Below are 21,198 nucleotides of genomic sequence, written 5' to 3' on the forward strand. Positions count from 1 at the left end.
CTACCAGGTCCATCCTTCCACCCGCCTTGGTTTGAACCTTCACCAAACCCAAACCGGAATCTCAGAGAGGAGCAGGCCTACTTTCTTGGGCTTGGAGGAATGTGATTATTTGCCGTTGTTTTGGGTTCTCTTTGTTGAACACCTTAGTATGTGCCAGTAGAAAGCCTACACAGAAGATTCAGAGAAGCAGGACCTAAAGGGGATTACAATTCTTCAGTTGGACCCTGGTGATATGTACCCCCTTGGTTCTTCTGAAAAGAACTCTTTAGAAAATGAACAAGGTGGCTTACATCCCAAAAGGAAAAGAGATGGCTGGCCCCGTAGACCTCAAAAGACAAAACGCTAGACCGAGAGCCCGAGGCCCAGCTCCGCCATTCCCCATCCATACGCCCTCTGGGAATGAAATTTTCCCTGGGCCACTAGGCTTTCTCAGTTCTTATATTTTAGGCGTCTATGAATCCATTTACATCTTCTTCTGCTCAGTGGTAACTAGCTATTTTTATAGAATGTACACATGTCTGGAGAAAAAGTTAAGAATTCGTTAGACCAGCATGACTTTCCAGGGTTCTGGACCTAACTGTCGAAATGTCTACAGCCCATTTCCACATGGATGTCCAAGCGGTCCCCGAAGTACCTGATTTCAAATACAAGTTACGATCCCCCCCTCGAAACCTTCCCCGTGCCCTGTGACACCTAGATCAGACACACGGCAGGAATCCCACATGCCCCTCAATCCCTTACTTCAAACAGCTGTCTCCTCACGCTAATTCCTTTGGACTCTACGCTCTGACGGTCTCTGAAATGTTCTTACTTCTCTCCATCCCCACAATCACCATTCAGATATAAACCAAACTCACTTCCTCCCAGAGGCCTGCAGTGGCTGCCTGAGAGATGTGCTTTGCTTTGGGGTCACTGCTGCCTCGTCAGCTCCAGCACGAGTCGTCTTCTGTGTACGACCTGGCGGTCTGCATCCTCAACTAGCTCCTAGGACCCTGCGAGGATGGGGCCACGCACGCTGTGCTGTCCAAGCCCACTTCGCAGGCACTCTCTTTGCACCCAGCCCTCACTGTACTCAGGGCTGTAGGAGCTACCACGTGGCACAGCCCGCACGGCCCCAAACCCCGTATGCCTGTCTCCTCTTGGGCTAAGTCTTACTTATTTTTTTTTTAGAATTTTACCATGGGCCTCACTATTTCTAAGAAGTTCTTTCTGATCCCTAAGGCTTGAAGTCTGGGTGTCTGCTAGACAACATGTCAGGAGTCAGAGATGAGACCGTTCACTGTGATTTCCACATCGGGCTGGAATTGTCTATTTTGTTGTCTGTCTTCCCAGCTAGACCTGGAGGTTGTTGAGGGAGGAAGTGACTTGGGGACCTCAGTGCTCCCAGCTGCAAGCACTGTCTCTCACCCAAATAAGCTCTCAATAAGTATGTATTAAACATATGAATAGAGACTTTAAGTATATTTTGCTCACAAAATGGGGAAGAGGGACTGATGTTACCACAGAGGAACAGTCACAATCAAGGCAGCCAGCAGGTATTAAGTGCTTACTGTATGCCAGGCACAGAAGGTCTTAAAAGGTATCCCCTCCCTTAATCCTTGCAAAAGCCTAACATGACAGGCACTATTCATACCCAAGATTTTATCAATGAGAACACTGAGCTTTGGAGAGGATGAGGAACTTGCCTGGGGCCACATTTTTCCCCCAAGAAATTTTTTATTCTTGGGAAGTCTGACTCGAGCTTTTATCTTTTACCACTCCCCTCTCTTGCCTTCTCCCTGAATGAACTGGCTACATTATTGACAAAAACCGTTTCCTCTACACGAGGCCTGAGGCTTCTGCTACAGCTCACACACATGTAGGCAGGTGGTCATCCCTGTGACGGGACCCAGGGGTCCTTGGTGATGCCCTAGGTGTTCCACACTCTTACTTTTAGTGTGGGTCTGGCTGGGGATGGAAAGTTCAGTTCGGGGATGCTCCCTCCACCCCCTGGTCTTTCTTCCTTGCTCTGCGCTGTGTGTGTGAGGGGGATAAGCCAATGAATGAACATGCTCTCCAAGGAAGCAGGGCTGCGCTCCCTGCAAATGCACCNCAATCAAGGCAGCCAGCAGGTATTAAGTGCTTACTGTATGCCAGGCACAGAAGGTCTTAAAAGGTATCCCCTCCCTTAATCCTTGCAAAAGCCTAACATGACAGGCACTATTCATACCCAAGATTTTATCAATGAGAACACTGAGCTTTGGAGAGGATGAGGAACTTGCCTGGGGCCACATTTTTCCCCCAAGAAATTTTTTATTCTTGGGAAGTCTGACTCGAGCTTTTATCTTTTACCACTCCCCTCTCTTGCCTTCTCCCTGAATGAACTGGCTACATTATTGACAAAAACCGTTTCCTCTACACAAGGCCTGAGGCTTCTGCTACAGCTCACACACATGTAGGCAGGTGGTCATCCCTGTGACTGGGACCCAGGGGTCCTTGGTGATGCCCTAGGTGTTCTACACTCTTACTTTTAGTGTGGGTCTAGCTGGGGATGAAAGTTCAGTTAGGGGATGCTCCCTCCACCCCCTGGTCTTTCTTCCCTGCTCTGTGCTGTGTGTGTGAGGGGGATAAGCCAATGAATGAACATGCTCTCCAAGGAAGCAGGGCTGCGCTCCCTGCAAATGCGCCAATTAGATCTGGAGACTGTGTGACCGACGCCTCCCGCATTAGCATGTCGTGCACTCATTGGCTCTGAAGCCCGGCTCAGCAGATGAAATGAGCCCCTTCCGTGGCAGCGCCGGTGAATGGTAAGCATCTCATTACTGCCAGCATCTCATTACTGCTGAGCCAAATGGGTCTCTTCATTTCGTCAGTCCTTTCCATTCCTCACTATGACATGCGGCTGACATTTCCTATTTTTCTGGGTAATAGGGACAATTAGAGTGAGGTATCAATGAAACAGAGTCAGAAGCGAAACAGAAAGTCCTTGAATTTGATTTCTCTTCTAGGAAATCGGCTAGATTTGTTTTCTGCTTAGAAATTAAGCCTGTTTTGAAGAGTTCTGCATAGTGTTCATTTCAGGGAGAGGAAGGTAAAAAAAATGAAAGGACCCTTAAAAAAAAGCAAAAAAGCAAAACAGAAAACGACAGCATGGTATGAATGGAGTGGCCTTTTGATCTTTCAGGGTAAGGTTCTTGTTTTACAGAGAGGGATTTTTCACCCCCAGGAGAAGGAAGGGACTTGGTTTTTCAGCACACTGTAAGGTTTTGGGGAAAACAAAACTAACCAACAACTTTGGTTTGTGACTCCGACCCCCGATCCCCGGTCCCCCACACCGGCACTTCTTGAGCAGGCCCCTGGGACGGGTCACACGCAGACCGAGAAGAGAGAACCTTCCTGAAGGAACTTCCAGTCAAGTCGCTTTGTGTAAAGCACTCAGAATCCAAGTAGGAAGGAGAGAGAGAGTGCTGTGGGGAGAGGAAAACAGGACGACTTCTCACAAATGGCCAGGAAGTGGTTTGGACTTACAGGAGAGCTCGCTCTCTGGCTGCTTTCGGGGGGATGGGTTCACTCGAGCCTCCATTCTGGGCACAGTTTTCTCACTTGGGTAGCTCCTCGGAGCAGGGGAGGAATCAGCTGGGTAGCCACGGGATGGGGCCTCAGCTCCCTGCTGCCAGGCCGGGCTTTCTGCGGGGCCCTGGAGCACAGACTCGAATGGCCTGGAGGACAAAGTATTTGTCCTGATGCTCACGAGAAGCATGCGCTCCCTGAGACCCTCCTGAATGGTAATCTGCAGGGGCATCAGGTCACCGGTTACCCAATTATCTTTCATTTGCATAAAAGCCAATTCCGGAGAGCCGCTAGGTGACGGCTGGCCTGACTCTGCGTCATCCCTGACAGTTCGGAGCGTGGGCAGCCGGCCTCTGAATCCCTGGGCCTGCTGGGTCTGTCTGTGCACACACACTTCCTATTTTGGGATGTGGGCCACTGTGGAGAAAGAGGCCAACTGCCTGTCTATAGCTTTTGTCACCGGCATCATGAACAGACACTCAGTTCATGTGCCAGCTCCTGGGCAGATCTTCCGTGTGTATGACGTGACCGTCACTATGCAGTTAGCAGAGGGTTGCAGGGCGCACTCCCGTGCCAGGCAACGTGAATACCCTACCTTTGCTCGGATCAGCCCCTGAGGAGTACCTTCAAAGAACCAAGGCGGCGGTTCTTTGACCTTAGTCTGTTGAACTAATTATGAACAAAATGGGGAGACCACTCCTGATGGTAACGATGAGAGCTGGTGTTTAATGAGCCTGCCCACGTGGCAGGCTCTCTGCTCTGTGCTTTGCATGCGGGATCTTGTTTGATGTCTCCAAACTTTGGTCCGTGCAGTCATCGCACAGCCATCGTGATTCTTTTGTGGATGAGGATCCTGAGGATCAGAGGTTAATAAGCGTGCCCAGGGCCACATGACTCACAATGGGCAGGGCCAAGGTCGTCATTCCTAAGCACTGTCTTCCGACTCTTTTTTTTTTTATCTTGCCTTCCAGTCTTTACCAAATCGGAGGGCAATTATATTACAGTTCTTCTGGTGTGGCCATGACCTAAATCTCCACTGGAGTATTTATAAGGAGTCATGGACACTTCTGGTTACTGCACGGTGTGCAGCCAAACGTCTGCACTGAGTGAGATGGAATGCACGGGGAGAGGAAAAGAGAACCCTGGACATGTTCACTCGTCAGCTGTCTCTTGGGAACCATACGTTCTCTTGTTTCTGGAGAACCAAGCCCTTTTAGCAGAAAGGGCTTTATGCTAAAGCCCTGTCTCTCTCAGTGCTCACTCAGCAACAAGCGGGTGTCTTTGCCGAGGCCAGCAGGCTCCCTGCACTTGCCTTCTGGACCCCGTGGTCCCTGGTGGGAACAGGCAGTCCCCCTGAAATCTAATCACTTCATTTCCGACAACGGGCCATTTACATGGCGTGACTCTTCTGTTCTGCTTGTCAGTCCACATGGCACCTCAAAGGCTGGTGTAGGGTTCCCTCCTTTTAAAGATCAAAGCCCCTGAGCACCGCTCAAGTTATCAGCACACTTCCTGCCTGCATGACATGCAAGGAACAGCTCGCAGTCGACGTGAGAGGGACCGGGAGTCCTGTGACAGGCAGGAAGTAACCCAAGAAGGCCGTGTTGATTCGGTGTTCCAGCCCAGTGCTTCTGGGCCCACAAGGATTGGTTTCAGGTTTTCCCGTGTTCACTCACCCCCCCAAATAATTCCTGGAAGTCATGGTGACACCCTCTCATGCGTTGTACCAAGACAGACGCATGCTCTTTGCAGGCCGCTGCTCCAGATCTATGGGGTGACAGACACGGAGACGGCTCTCGGCTGAGTAAAGCAGTTGCTCCTGAGTGTGGTGGGGTGACATGTCCAAGGAGTGACTTCCCGGCCGTTCATTCACACATTGAACACGCTCATCAACTGTCTGCTCTGTGCTCAATGCACACGTGCACCTGTGCACAAGACCACTGGAGTTCCCATGTTCACGGAACCCCTGTGACAGTGAGGGGCTCTCCCCGGACCCCGGTGGAGTCTGCCTGTTTCCTTGAGTTGGTTCTAGCTGGGAGGTGGAGCAGCTGCCGTGGTGTGTCAGGACAAAATCAGGCCATTGCCTGTCAGCCCTCTCTGGCTCCTGTGGTTCCCGAGCCTCCGAATCAGCGTTTCCTCTGGAGGCCCCTAACCCAAATTACCCTGTGCCCGGTGGGGGACTCGGAGCTCAAGGCAGTTTGAGCGAGCAGAGAAACAAAGGTAACAAGTCATGCTAAAATTAATTGTGTCTGCCGAGGCTCTAGAAGGCTGTAGCTGGACTCCTGGCAGGAGCCTCCATTCGGAAGCTTTAGAAAAAGTGTGGCGGGGCCAATAAGTTCACCTTTTTAAAAGGCTCTGAATTTTAGAATCTAAGCACCATTCCTCCACATGCCGTTAGGTTGCCATAGCAACAATTCTTAGACTTCCTTTCCTAAGGAAACAATTTTTTAAAGAATTGTCTGCATACGTTCAAGGGCTAGTGAGAAGGTACCTCTCTAAATGAATGTCTCGCGAGTTTCCTGCGGTACCCTATTTCTGTCCGTGACAGATACTATTTTGGACATCTCCACAGTCCCCATTTCTCTTCGGAATTTCTGCTTCACACATGGACCCAGGAGGATTGTTATTCACGGTCCCTAAACCATTCACGTCATGCTTTGGGCCAAGAAAGAAGAAGCCTTTGTGGCTTGTTTAGTCTCCTTCTTGTCTAGGGTTTGAGCTGGCCCCCACCGCCATGGCAGCCAGCAGCCTACGCTCACAGGGAGTGGGCGCGACCGCGTGGCTAGGGCTCAGGGTCGTGGGGGCACAGCCCGGCCCGCGCCCTCTGCCCCAGACCGCCTCCCCCAGCACGGCGCGATGTCTCTCAACTCTGAGTGCCGTCACCTTGCTTCTCTCTAAACCCCAGGATCCGGCGGTGAGTGATTCCTTGCAAGAGAAAGTGCAGGGTCGTCCACCTGGCTTCTGACACTGAGGTGGCCCTGCCTCCGCTCCCTCTCATCTCTGGGAGCCCCGTCCCAGAGCACCCCACTCTCACTTCCCCTGCGGGAGGTTTCCTGCTCCGGCCCCTTCTGTCTGGGCGGGCCAAGGAGGACTCTGGCCTCCGGGTGGGGTGCCCTGGCGATGTCACTTCTTCCCCCCTAGTGCCATGGGCCACTGTGCCTTCATGGGCCCTGGGTACCTTCACCTTCACAAGCTCATATTTCCATGAAAAAATTGAATGCTATATTTTATGATTGCTTTGGTATGAAGATGAATGTAATTTTCTACCCTAAAAGGCTGATGACATTTCTTGTGACTTTAAAGGAAATTATAACATTCCTGTGTGAGGATGTGGAGAAAAGGGAACCCTCGTGCACTGTTGGTGGGAATGTAAATTGGGGTGGTCACTGTGGAAAACAGAATGGAGGGTCTTCAGAAAATTCACACTGCAACTGCCACAGGGTCCTGCACGTCCCCTTCTGGGTGTTCACCCAGAGAAGACAAAAACACGGACTGGAAAAGCCATCGGTGCCCCCATGTGACTAGGAGCGTCATGTACAATATCCAGCCACGGAAGTGACCCAAGTATCCATGGGTGGACGGGCAGATACAGACAGTGCGGCATCCTATGTAAGAAAGAACGGATGTTACTCGGCCATAAAGAAGACGGGACTCATTAAATCTTGTCATTTGCAACAACATGGACGGACTTCAAAGGCATGGAGCTAAGTGAAATAAGTCAGAATAAATCAGAGAAAAGTTGAATAGATACCGTATGCTATTATTTAATATGTGGAATCTTAAAAACAAACAAACCCAGCTATGAAGGCAGACTTTACATAGACAAAGAGGACAGACTGGTGGTTGCTGGAGGTAGGGGTGTGGAGGTGGACAGAAAAGGTGGTCAAAAGCTACAAACTTCCGGTCGTGAACCAAATTCTAGGTGTGTAGCGTACAACGTGGTGTCTGTGGTTAACAACACTGTATTGTGTGTTTGAAAGTTGCTGAGAGAGTTGATCTTAAAAGTTCTTATCATAAAGAAATGATAGTTATGCACAGTGACAGATGGTAACTAGACCTACCATGGTGAATGTTTTGTAATAGATACAAATATTGAATTACTATATTGGGGGGGGACCCCAAAATGGAATTTATTTATAAAAAAATTGTGTGTTTAGTCTCACATGTTTAAACTTCAGGCACCTTCAAAGGACTCTCCACTTGAGGCAATATACCTGCCGAGACATTTTTCCACTGCTCAAAAGTTATTGAACTTGTAGATTTTGATGCCTTTTAGTGCTTCTGTTGTTTTTTGTTTCACCTCTCCCACGTGGACAAAATATTTCCCTTTGAGGACATTTTTCATCCAGGGAAACAAAAAAAGTTGGTCAGGGTGAGGTCAGGTGAATAGGGAGGGTGGGGCACAGGGGTCCTGCTGACTTTCGTCACACCCTGCTGAACACTCAGCACAGTGTGAGGAGGAGCACTTGTAAGTAGCTCATCCCTCATACAAGGGACAAACACATGGAAAGAGTCTTCAGAATTTTCACTGAAGCTGAACACAGCCTCTCACAACAACACCAGCTGGTACACTGATACAGATGGGTTCCTAGAACACTCACCTAGCGGGGGAAGCCTGTACTACAAGGGGCCTGCCCTCCAGATGATAATTACAGTTTTGGGGGGTCGCCCCTTGTAGAGTTGAAATATAATGCTATATATTAATTATACCTTAAGTGAGTTCCCGGAAGAGCTGTGGGTCCCACGCCCTTTGCCGATGACCTCATTGCCATTTTTTGTCCCCAGTCTGCAGGATTCTTAGGATGGAATTTGGATGTTTAATGCTGTGTCTTGGGGCACAGCGTGTGGGGTGTGTGTGCACGCTTTGGAAGCAGGTGGCGCAGGAAGATGACCTCCATCCACCTGACCTCCCGCTGCCCAAGCTTAGCAGGCACTGTGATGAGCCGGTGCCCTCTGTGCCAAGCCCACTTTCGGAAGGGGCGACGCCCTGCCTTCCCACTCCCTACACAGCCCTTTGAAGTTCACAGAGTCCCCTGTGCCTTATCCACTTGGATCCCGTCCGGTGCTCATCCCCCATCTCAGTCTACGGGAGCATAAACTCAGGCTCCAAAAGGTGAAGCAGAATCTAGAAAACTGGGTGGTCTCCTGCTCAGGGTCATACATGATTCTATTTCCCCCCCCACCACCATGAAGACCAATGGCCATGTGCTTTTTATCAAACCACAGAGCTGCCAAACCAAATGAAGTCAAGGTTACTTCATTTTCCTTTAACTTTTTTAGAAGAACCAAGATGTGTTAGAATCAGTAGATCCCCATGTAGGTAGGATTGGTTCTAAGCTGAACTCTGCAATCCACCCCCCAGGTCCCCCTGCATGGGGGGACGGGTGGTCCTAGCTACTGGGGGTGCTCTCAGCAGAGAACCTTCAGCTCTCAGACCCCTCAGGGTTTGCCTCACCTGTGGCTATCCACCTCAGCCAAGGCCACACCCCTTCCTGGGGCAGCCCCCCTCCGATGACTGATCAGTAAAGGGCTGGCCATCTCAGCTCTACGTGAGATCATTTTGAAGGGCCATCCTGAGCCCGAAGCACCGCGCAGGGCGGCCTGAGGCTGGTGTTGGGCCTGCATCACCTCTCACTTCCTACATGTGTCCTCATGTGTTGTTCTCAAGGGCACCTCTACTAACATCCCCATGTGAAACTCCATCCCGGAGTTGGCTTCCCAGAGAGCTCAACCTGCTACAAAAGCTGTTGAATATTTTGCAACAAGTCTTATTGTGTTGTCTGTGCATGAAAACACCAGATTCCTGGGTTCCTTCATTGTCTGCACTGAATGCCTATTCACAGGGGGGCTTAGCGCTGTGCTAGGTACCAAGATACTGAGGGAAACGAGGCGGAGAAGGACCTAAGGACACATAGAACTTAAATCTCTCCTACTCTGGAGACGGAGTTAGTCCTGTGTCTGCTTTCACACTGTGCTGCTCCCAGAGCATCTGGTGGCCCCTGCACTCGGGTGCAGGACAGGAGAAGTCTCTCACGGAGCCCTGCTGATTGCTTTGCAGAGTAAGTGATGCTTCCAAGAGGTTGGGTACCATGTCTGCATGGCCTCGCCTTCCTCCACCATGGACTTGTTTGTTAGCCTGGCTTGGTCCCCCAGAGGGCCCAGAGTGACGTCTGGGTCTGGAGCAGCAGAACCAGGGCTGAAAGGGCCGAGTGTCAAGCGGGGAGGAGTGGGGTGCAGGGGAGAGCCAGTGGGAACCAGAGTCTGGGTCAGAGTGGAATTGAAAAGATTACATGGTGGGGAGACAGGTCTAGATTTAATCTGCAGCGGAACGGAATAAGAGATCAGAGACTGAAATGGAGGTTTGTTAGCGATTGCCCTCACTTAAAACTACTGAATAGCATCTCATCGTACGCAGAATAAAGCCCAGACCCTACCTGTGTGGTCAACTGCCCACCTCCCTGCCCTCACCAGTCCGGCCCTTCCTGTCCCTTGAGTGCCCCAACCTTTGCTGCCTTCAGGGGCCTGGCCCTTGCTGTTCCCTCAGGCCCAGTCTCCTCCTGCCCAGCTCCTTCTCATCCTTTAAAGTTGAATTAAACGCTGCCCCCTAAGAGGCCATTCTTGATGCCCCAAAGCCACCCCTCCTGCCACCAGCCCAGTTATATGACATCCCATCACCTGTCTCATGCTTTACACCAGTCGTCGCAATTTGTGACTATCGTGTCTGTTGCCTTTCCTGTTGTTTTTTTTTATATCTTCTGTTTCCCTGATGAGAGTCGAAGCCCCCCAAGGTTCAGAGACACGGTCTGCCTTGCCCACCCCTACATCCCCCCGTCAAGAGCAACGCGGTCCACCCTAGTCGTAGCTCAGAAAATATTTCCTGAGTGAACGGCTAAGCCACACCCGCGTCTCCAGTGTTTCCCTTATGGTTTCGCCGTGGCCCGCCTTACGAAGCAGCGTGGGGCAGAGGGCTGGCACAGGGCTCCTCTGGGCAACTGCCCTGGGGATAATCTTTAAACATCTCCCTCCCCGATTCCTCATCCTCCCTTCACTCTCTCGCTGTGCTCCTTGGGGCCGTCCTTTAGATCTGAGTGGCATCCGTTTCCCGGGCACTCCATTCTCGGGTTGCCAGCAGACGCACGGTGGCCTCCCAGCGGCCGCCTCTGTGCGTGAACGCGGGCCCTTTGGGCTGCTCCAGCTTCCCCGACCCGCCTCCTGCCAGGAAAGAACGTGCATCTGTGATGCCCTGGGAGATGGGGGCTGACCTGCAGCTTGGTGCCCCAAGTGGTCTCGCCCAGGCAAACACGGAGAATAACAGTCCTGCCCTCCACCGCCTGAGCAGGTATCAACTGGAGGAACGTTCCACTAACCCATGTTTACAAAGCCCGTTCCCATGGATGTTCGAAATCGCGCTCACCCCACTGTATTCTTGACAAATGGTGTTTGGAACCGTTTAGATACTTGATTTCAATTTTGTGCCAGGGTTGCTGGGAGGAGGTTTCTGACGACAGCAAGGCGTGAGCCGTTATTGCTGCGGCTCTATCACGGTCCCCGTCGATAAACTCAACCCGACAGTTCATTACGATGAAACATTAGCAGCCCATGCTCAGGGGAGAATAATCACGGGACACGGCAGCTCGTGGAGGCGTTGGCATTCAAAGGCACAGACAGAGGACGCTCACGCTGGGCTTCGGGGGAGTGGCCATTGGCCAGTCAGAAGCCGCACATCCACCAGGCACCAACTGGTGTGTTCAGCCGTGAGCGGAGGTGCAGAGGGAAAGACAGGGCAAGACCCGTGGGCTTTTCCCTCCAAAACACACCATCCGGTTAGGAAGGCCAGGGGGATTTCGGCTGTCAATCTGACGGCCACACGGGGGTGTCCATCAGAAGCTTGACACTTGGTACGGACTGTAGGGTCAGGAGTAATTCGGTGTGGACTTCAGAGGTTTCTTAGCCCATGAAGACTAGTGGGATGGTGATTAGTAAACCTTTCTAAATGTAGTGGCTACTAATGATTAGAAGTTTGCTTTCTGAGGGGGGCAAGGAAAATGTTCTGGAATGAGATAGTGGTGATTGATATACAGCTTTGCAAATACACTAAAAAACACTGAATTGTACACTTTAATGTTCTTTAATCCTCACCGAGGACATTTTTTTTTTCATTGCTTTTAGAGCGAGAGGAGAGGGAAAATATTGATGTAAGGGAGAAACACAGATTGATGGCCTTCCATACACACCCAGACTGAGGATGCTATGCACCTGGATTGGGGATCGGGCCTCATTATGTGCCCTGACTGGGAATCGAACCCACAACCTTCCAGTTATAGATGATGCTCCAACCCACCGAGCCACACTGGCCAGGGCCTGAATTGTACACTTTAAAAGGGTGGAATTTATAACATGTGAATTTTATCTCAAACCTGTTCTTGCTTTAAGTACTCTACAGACTCTACGTGGCTAAATTATGTGTTCAGAGCATCAGGCTTAGTTGGAATATAGAGAAGGCCGGGTAGACTAACATGATTGGAAGGAAACATACCCATTTTACAGATGAGGAAGTGGAGAGGCAGATGTTCACGCCTTGCTCAAGAAGCCGCAGAGCTGATGACTAGTGGGACTGGGACTTCATGTGTAGTCTTTCGGACCCCAATGCTCAGAGGCATTCACACCAGCCAACTGGTGCCCAGAAAAAAACAGACCCTGCCAAGCAGGAATACCTAATGAAATAGTAACCATGGTTTGTCTGGGCGGAATGTCCCCACCCATTCTCTCCTCTGTTCTCAAGGCTCGCGGGGAGGGATGATCAGCATGGGTGTGTATACAGCTGCAGAGGCTGGTGGGTCTTAGGAGAGAAAGGACTTAGAGAAAGGCGACCGGGTCTGTTTTTCCAGGCTGCATTCTCTTTTCCGGGTATGCAGGGTGTTTCCCCCTCCATCCAGGGAGGGCTCTGTCCCTCCTCCAACTGGGGCTCTGTCTCTATCCTCTTCTCCCAGTGAGGCCGAATGTCCAAGGCAAGCCACAGAGATGTGGGGTCCGTGGGTGTTTAGGAACAAGGTGTACTGTCTGTTCGGTATAGGAGTAAACCTTGCTTCTTTTCCCCTCTGTAGAAGCAGATACTTAATTCCCATTGTGAAGCACATGTCTTGATGAAAGCCCCTGTGGTTAATAAGAGAGCTTTTGATGTCATTCCCAGCTTGCTATGTAAACAATGGGTCCAGTTCTCATCCTGTTGGACAGGACGGAAACCTGACTCAGGATTTGTAAATACTGCCGCATTTAATTTATGGTCACGGGGACGTGCTGTCCCCCAGCAGACAGCGGAATGACAGCACCCTGGGACACAGCCTGTGGAGCCATCGGGACGCGTTAACCTGAGTAGCGGAGTCGAGGCAAAAGCTCCATTTGCCGGCTCCCGCCAGAGCCCCGGTCCTGGCAGGCCCCGCCGGTTGGCTGCGTTCAGGAAGCGTAAATAAAGTTAGATCTTCGAGGAATAACAAGGAACCTGGATTCGTGAAATGGAAATCTTTGTCAAACCGCAGTCATCCTCTTTCCCAGTTCAGGACAGCTTTGTGAGCTTTAAAGGAGGGAAAACAACAGTTTTAAAAAACCAGTGCTTTCGGATTATTAGAGCACACCCAATACAGGGTCTACTCGGTAAGGATTTTGTAGCAACTGAAGGAGGTGTCATCGCCTTTAAGGCACTTAGATGGTGGCTGTCCTATGCAGGGTTCCCTGAATGGGACTCAGGATGGCAGTGGCAGTGGCCATGGCAATGCACCAGTCTTTACCATGTCAGATCTGCAGGTGTCCCTGATGCAGGGCTGTGGAGACAGAAGCCGTAGTGACTGATGGAATCCAGGTCACAGCCAGGTGCTGGCAGCAGGTGCGTGCAGCCTTACACCAGAGAGCCCACTTCCCATGGAGCTCACCTGCACACCAGCTTGTGAGGGTGGCGACAGGCCCAGCCTCCCCCCGAGTCCTGCCGGGGCTCTGCTGGCCCCTGAGCTGGTTCCTATGGGCAGGGCGCTCCCCCTTGCAGAAGGGGGCCACCTGTGAAAATGCCCCTCACAGTGCAGAAGCAGCACAGTGCGGGGGCAGCACAGGGCCCACTGACCTGGGCTGGCATTTTGGTTTGGCCTCTGTGTGCCTTTGAACAGAACACTCTCTTGTGCTCATGTTTTATTTGTTTTAATATAACCAAATCGGCAAAGTCCTTTGTGCTATACATGTTGAAATATTCACAAGTTCTGGGAGTTTGTATGTGGACATCTTCAGGGAGGGGGCATTATTCTTATTCACAGGATTGTTGTAAGGATCAAATGAGCTGATGCATGTGGAATACCCTAGCACAGTTCCCAGCACACAGTAATGACTCAGTAAATGTTTTTCTCTTCCTTAGAACTACAGGTAATTCGTTCGCTTGCACACCTCCAGGAGAGAGCTGGGGATTACCACAGGTGTCACTCCTCAGCTCTGCACTGGGGCCAGACCAGTGTCCCCGTTTGGCAGTGGCTGGAGGCTTCCAGTCATCCGAGCCCTGGAAGGAAGCCAGTCTGCAGAGATAGTTTTGTCTGAACAGTGTTCCCTCCCACAGTGCTGGGTTGGCCAAGGTCTACCTCTTCCCTAAGCCTCCGCTTTCTTATTTGTAAACAGGGTAAGAGGGAGGAGCTGGACTCTGGGCTTCTCCTTTCCATTGAAAATCTAGGAATTACAATTGCACTGATCCCAGATGAATCAACAAATGTGCCTGTGGGTGTTAAGGTACGTTCACTGGCTTCTCAGGGAACACCGCCCATTGCGAAATGACAAGAGCTGTTAGGGACACCTCTCAGGCTCTCCAGCCACCGTGAGCCTGCACGAGGAATCTGAACTGTGGGTGCTTCTGAACCGAGAGCTGCGCAGTGACGTGCGTGGGAGGCTGGCATTGGGCACTTTCTGTAATGGGCGGCTCAGCACACGGATGAGGATGGGAGCTCAGGCTCCAAGCGTAAGGCAGGAGGTGAATTATTCCGTTTTGAAAAATAACATTATTCATGGGTCTGGGATTGAAGAGAAAACAGTCAGAAGGAGAAGCAGCCTACTATGTGTCAGGCGTGTGCTGGCTGCTGCCTTTACAATAATTTAAGGCCCACCACTTTGTCCTGGGCAGGCGAGCATATTAGGTCTGTTTTAAAAATGAGAAAATAGAATCTGGGAAAAAATTGAGTAATTTGCCTGATGCCTCACAGCTGGTAAGTGGCACGAGGCGAGGGAAATTGAATTAACACTTCCAATCCGCCACGGAGCTTCTTTAGCTGGAACGGCAGGCCCTGCCTCAGCCCGAGCGCTCGGGCTTTCTGTCCACGCGACGGCACACACCACGGCCGCTCCGTCAGTGCCCCCGACTGTCCCCACTCGCTCCGTAATGGGCAGAAACCCAAGGCCACAGTTGATTCTGTCTCAGCGTTTTCCCTTTCACCCAAAGTTCTCAAAAATATCGTCTCCACCTGGCCTGCCTTCTTCCTTTCAGCCCTCTGTCTTCTCCTCTCAGATTCCCAAACTATTTCGGACGGAGGGACGAGAGCAGTGGGTGATCGCAAACAGATCGAGACTTCAGCCTCCCAAGTGACCTCTCTTCCCCCGAGAGTCCACCTGCCCCCCACCCCACTCATGCAGGACAGTGCCTGTGCGCCCCCTGTCTTCACCGGTGATCTGGAGCTATTTGGGGGGATTTGCAGGTTGAGTCATTTTTAAAATTGCAAGCACGTTGCCTTAGGAGCATACTGGAAACTCATCCAAGTTATCCAGAGATCAGAAGCATGAAGAACGTGAGGAGGTGATGCAGCTGGACCTGGGCCTCGGCGAGGGGCGACTTGCAGCGCTAACGAGAGGAGAGGAGTCTGCATTTCTGTGTCGGGCGACTCAAGACGCTTCTCCATCAGGACGTTTGGCTGCCTGGGTTCGGGCGTTTACACAGAATCAGTCTCTTCCATTGCAAAATACGGTCCCTGAGGAGGAGGAGGAGCGAAGAAGGCACCTTAGGAGCAGGTGCAGTGTCAGATTCAGCGCCTCTAAGTCCCGAGGAGAGTGAGGTCAAGCCGTGGATGAAGCCGCCAAGCATTGCTGACCTGGTGCACCCATGGGGAAGGTCGAGAGGCCCTGGGGGTGGAGGGGAAACACACAAACACCGTAGCATTTTTTGCTCCGTGAAAAAGGCTGCAGGAATTGGGCAGTGCCCCTCAGCATGGAGTTGTTAACGGTGAAGTCTCTAGGATCAGATGGCTAGAGTCCCTAGTTGTGTGACCCTGGGCAAGTTAACCTCGGGGAGCTTCCAGTGATCTTCATCTGTAAAGTGGGGATAATGTGTAAAACCCCATGGGGGTGAGTGTGGATTAACAGAGCTAGGACAGTGTTCGGCGTGGAAGAAACACCAGTGACGGTGAGGCACCTAGTCACCAGCTACTGTTTATGAATCCACTGGGCCCTGGGGGCATCTGCTGGGGCTGACGTGGGAGGGGTCTGCTCTCGAATGGAGGCTGTGTTCCCCCCCCCCCGAGGAAGTCTTTCCTTTCTCGGGGGGCAGGGGGGGTGGGATTCCCAGCCTTCCAGAGAGCAGCCTTCATCTTCCCAAATACCTCTGACCCTTAAAGAGAAGACCGACTCCGCCGCTCTCCATCCGTAAAACAGGGATGACGGTAACTCCTGCCTTGGGTGGCTGAAGTGCACAACAGGCTGATGTTTGTGAAAGTCCTTGGTAAATTACAGGGTGCTGTAAGATACGAATTATTGTCACTGCTCTTCTCCGAGCATTCCATTCACAAGGCTGGAAATCAGGGACACCAACTGCTGGTTTTCAAAAGGTATTTGTGCCTGTTTAAATATATGGCCATAGACTATGAACAGGGGGGGTTTGGTGGCACTGCCTTCAATCTGACTTAGATATTCGTGGCTCCCCAGTGAGAGCGACTTCCTGGCGGGGATGGCTCGGCTCCGACGCCGGTGGGCGGGGAGGCAGAACAGTTGGCTGTGGTGGCGGGGCTGTGGCTCCCCTGGGTGTGTGGCGTTGTCCTGGATTCTCCAAGGTCTCCCAAGCCTCATTTTCCTCAATTGTAAAATGGGGATAGTCATACCTACCTCACTGAGTTGTTGTGAGGAGTAATTAAGATAACGATCACAAAGCCCTGAGCCTGTGACCTAGTTCAGGGGGCCTGGAAACCTCCTAATGCCGCCCTGCCCACCCCTCTGATTGACAGGGGGCTTCTCTTTCACCTGGACACCCTCACTGAAACTGTCATTAGGGGTAGAGCTCTCAATGTCAGCTGGGCTCCCATTAGCCTCACCAAGGTCACTGCCACCCCAGCTCAGCAGGCCACCTCCCTGCACTGCACTCACTGCGGACCTTCAGGCCTCCAAGTCAGTTCCAGCCCGGCCAGGACTTCACGGCCTCCACCATCTCTCCTCCATAAATCCGTGTGGGAGGCGCTGGTTGGGGCCGGGGTGGGCTAGAAGGCAGCCTGTGAAGGCCAGTGTGATCAGCCCGAGTTCCTGGTCATGTTCCTCACACGGTGAGGGCCTTGCCTGGAGTCGAGGACCCTATGTGACCAGCCAGCTCCATTTGGACAGTCCCGATAAAGCCATGTCCACACGGCTTTGGTGACAAACCAGAGAAATGTGACACTGACCTCAACACTCTTATGTGTAAGGGCCAATCATAACAGGTAGTATTTATTGAGCACTTACTATGGCTTCAAAGAGGTGTCCAGCACTTCCCGAGTATGATCTCACTTAATCTTCAGAGCCACCCAAGGAGAAATGATACACACTGTTACTCTCGTTTTTCAGATGAGGCCACAAGACAAGGAAGAGCACAGCTTGGCTTTAAACCCAGTACCCAGGGCCAGAGCAGAACACCCCAGCTCCCAGGGCACAAAAGGCCTGGGAGAGGGTGACTAGGAAGAACTGACCTATCACCGTGGGCTGTTCTCCAGCCTGGCTCAGCCTGCACTTGGCCTTCCCCATGTGTTAGTGCCCTGGGGCTGCCATAGTAACAAAGCACCGCAGACTGGGTGGCTTCAACAGCAGAAAGGTATTGTCCCACAGTTCTGGAGGCCAGAAGTTCAAAATCAAGGCATCGGCAGAGTGGGTTTCCTCTGAGGTCTGCGGGGGAGGGTCTATGCCTTGCTTCCCTGCCAGCTTCTGGGGGCCTTCGTGTTTCTTGACTTATAGGTCCCATTCCTCCTGGGTCCTCATGTCCCCGTTTTGTGACAACAGTCATATTGGATTGAAGTCCACCCTCATGACTTCATCCTCACTCACTCATCTGAAAAGACCCTATTATCAAATAAGGTCACCTTCACAGGTACTGGGTGGGGGATTAAGACTTCCACATTTTAGGGGGGGACACAGTTAAGCCCACAACACCATCCCAGCTCCTCTCTCCATGACCACGTTGGACATGAAGGTGGCCCCTGTCTCTTCCCCACACATTCCTTCAGCTGGGATTCAGCCCCGGCTCCCCCCATGCTCCCCAGGGTGCTGCCTGCTGCAGACAAGAGGATGGACAAAACACGGTCCCATCGTCATGGGGCCCTGATGACGTTGTACTTGGAGAATTGCAGTCCCTACCCCCTCACGGTCCTGCAGCTAAACTTTTTATCAGCAATTCCAACACCTCATCTATGGGATAAGTGGATGTGTAGCCTTATCATTCTGGGTAAACCTAAAGTGAGGATAACGGAAACATTAATATTTGATCAACTGTATTTGCCTGTGTACACCTCCAGTCCGTCCACTGCTTTGCAAAGTGGCCTGTGATTTCTTTAAAGTTTGCACATGTTTTCTCTTCGCGAGCTTACTGCGGGGACTCATCACAGACCTCCCAGACCAATCCCTGCGTGGGGGGTGATTTATCCAGGGTGCTTCACTTATTAGCTGGAAGAACTATTAGCCTGTGCTCTGTTTAATTAAGCTTCACTTAATGGGAAAACTTTTTTTAACGGGTTTACTGTCACCTCATCAGTTATTTAAGGCAGTTCATTTCACAGCAAGGGGGAAAAAAAAGAAAGGCAAAAAATTTTGCACTTGCTTTAACTCGACTGGTCTGAGCGAAAGCACGCCTGTCTAGAAGATGCCTAATTGCCACGGTGATGGTGCGCTTGTTCTCCATTTAGTCCCAGGCTTCTTACTGAAACGCTAATCACCGCGAGGTCTCACCTCTTGATGAATGATTTTGTGAAAACTTGATATTCCTCAGCTTAGCCGGGAATGTCTGCATGTGAGTGTAATGCCACTCTGACTGAATGGGAAGATAACTAATGCCCTTAATTTTGCAAAGAGGGCTGTGATTTGGTGCATACAGCACGGATCAGGGGGAATCAGGAGAAGGTAATTTCCTTCTTTGCATAGACGCTGCTTCTGTTACATCACGAAAGCTTTTCTTTAGCTGCTTTTGCTGAGATTTAGAGAAGGCTGGGCACCTGTATTTTGGGCTTATTTCTTGTCGCTGGGGTCAAATTTAGGTTATGCCATCTTGTCTGATGTCAGATGTTGGGGAACTAAAGTTCTCCGATTCCAGGTTCGTTTGTCTACCTCACGAGACAAAAGGAGTAAGTATCATTCCTGCTCTAGTTCAAAGGCTAACATTGTAGATTATGCAGGAGACGATTCTTCCCCTTTGTTCCCTGGCCCCGCCCCCAGACACCAACCTTGGCAGGTGGGGCAGAGTTGGTGGTTTTTGCTTGGTGTACCCTCATGGCGGCCTTGGCCACTCTGCAGCTTCTAAAAGCTCTAAGGGTTTAATGCATCCGGAGGGAAAGTGTGTGTCTGAAGCCGAATCCATTAATTTGGCTGATGGAGACCCAGATTATGGAAAGTTGGCTATTTCTACATGGCCGGCTGACTTGCTAATAATGATTTCCCATCTTTGCATGTGGCGGCGTAGACAGGAATACAAGCATTTGCTTCACCTGCATTGGCCAAAGAGTAGAAGTTATGATTATGAAGACTATTACTTCTTATTTGTGTGCGTGGTCTACCAGCTGCCTACGTTTCCCGCCACACCCACTTCACCACTCTTGAGCAATCCCGAGTTTTTGGTCTCAAATTCCTATGGTCACCGGGACACAGGATCTGATTTCCTGTCCTAGATGTTCCCTCCGCCTCGACTGCAGTTCCTACCCTTGAACATGTGAGTCGCTCATTAGTTCAAGATCTCATTCAGGTTTATCACGTAAGTCTTCCCTGGGACCCCTCGCACGCTGGTGGACACGAGCCTGCTCGGAGCTCCCTTGGCTCCTGTAGCTGCCATCCGAGCACATTTTATTCACAATTTTCTGGGCTGCCTCCCAGCCTGCTGACAACACCTTCAGACTCTCAGTGACTTGAGGACCCCGGCAGCCTCCTCTGGTTTAGTGCCCCTCCTCAACTCAGCTCAGCACCAGGTTCCCAGCTCCGGCCAAGGGCATGTTTGGTGAATGCACTTTATTAGTGTATGTGTGTGTGTGTGTGTGTGTGTGTGTGTGTGTGTGTACATGCATGTGTATAAACAGACATCCATGAGTGCTGCTTTCTGAAAAGACCTTGCAAAATGCCTACTAATCTGGCGTGGTTCAGGCCCCTAATACGAATGACCCTGACTGCGAGACTGCAGTATTGGCCGTTCCCTGCGAGCCCGTGTGAACTCAGAGGATGAGAGAGAACATTATTCCTAATTCCTCAGTCAATTAGCATGGCAGATAAGCCTTTCATCCTTAGGCCCTCTTACATTGTAGGTCACCTGTCAATGTTCTTGGGCCTCGCCTGCCTTCTTCCCCAGGGAAATCAAACATTCTTCCTTGGTTATCTCTGAACCTAGCTCCATTGATGTTAAAAGTTCTCCCATTGTCAACATTTCCCCAAATGTGATCTCTCCGGCCCAGTGATGTGCTTCTGTGGGGATGGGGAAAAGCGTTCTGAGTTCACAGAAAAGATATTTGGGGATTTAGGGTGGAATTAACTTGAAGCTTGGAGCTGAAGTTCGGTTCTTTAATTTTACAGATGAGTCTCTACTTAGGTGAAATATAGGACTTCCAGGTGGATTTGAATTTCAGATAAACAATACATCATTTTTCTAGTATAAGTACTGTATTTTTCCGACTACAACACGCATGTCCCCCGCCCCAAATTTGGGAGGAATAAGGGTCGTTAATGCTGCCATTGAGTTTTGTTTACATTTACACTGGTGAAATATTATGTTATTTATGTTATTAAATATTTCACCACATTTTTGCTTCAAAAATTTTCCCCTATTTTCCTCCTCTAAAAACTAGATGTGTCTTATGGTCTGAAAAATATGGTATGTCACCCAACATTGTAGGGGATATAGTTACACTACAAACACTTGTTTAGCTGAAATTCAGATTTATTTGCTATAGTTTTACTTGCTGAATCTAGCACCCTACTTCCCACTAATGTTAATGCCTGGCTTATTATGGTTCCCTGGGCATCACAGGGTTCAAAACATCACACATGCTCTGGAGCCCCAAACCAGTATTCCTTCCCCACCCATGTGATTAGCAGTGGGAATTTTCCTGCTCGAACACAGAGAGCTTTTGGCAGGTTCGTGATGATTATTCGTAGGAACCTGCACTCTCTGAGCAAAGCAAGGGTTGGTTTAACAAGGAACACAACTCAAGA

General features: G+C 50.8%; 1 protein-coding gene across 2 annotated transcripts in view; it reads left to right on the forward strand.

Moving 5' to 3' along the window:
• The window catches only part of CDH11 (cadherin 11), a 134,476-nt gene that overhangs the window by 54,400 nt on the left and 58,878 nt on the right, over window positions 1-21,198 (forward strand). The gene's annotated exons all lie outside the window — the stretch shown is intronic.

This window comes from Sturnira hondurensis, unplaced genomic scaffold (genome assembly GCF_014824575.4).
Source record: "Sturnira hondurensis isolate 20B ecotype Veracruz unplaced genomic scaffold, ASM1482457v3 Scaffold0003090, whole genome shotgun sequence".
In the NCBI taxonomy this organism is placed as follows: domain Eukaryota; kingdom Metazoa; phylum Chordata; class Mammalia; order Chiroptera; family Phyllostomidae; genus Sturnira; species Sturnira hondurensis.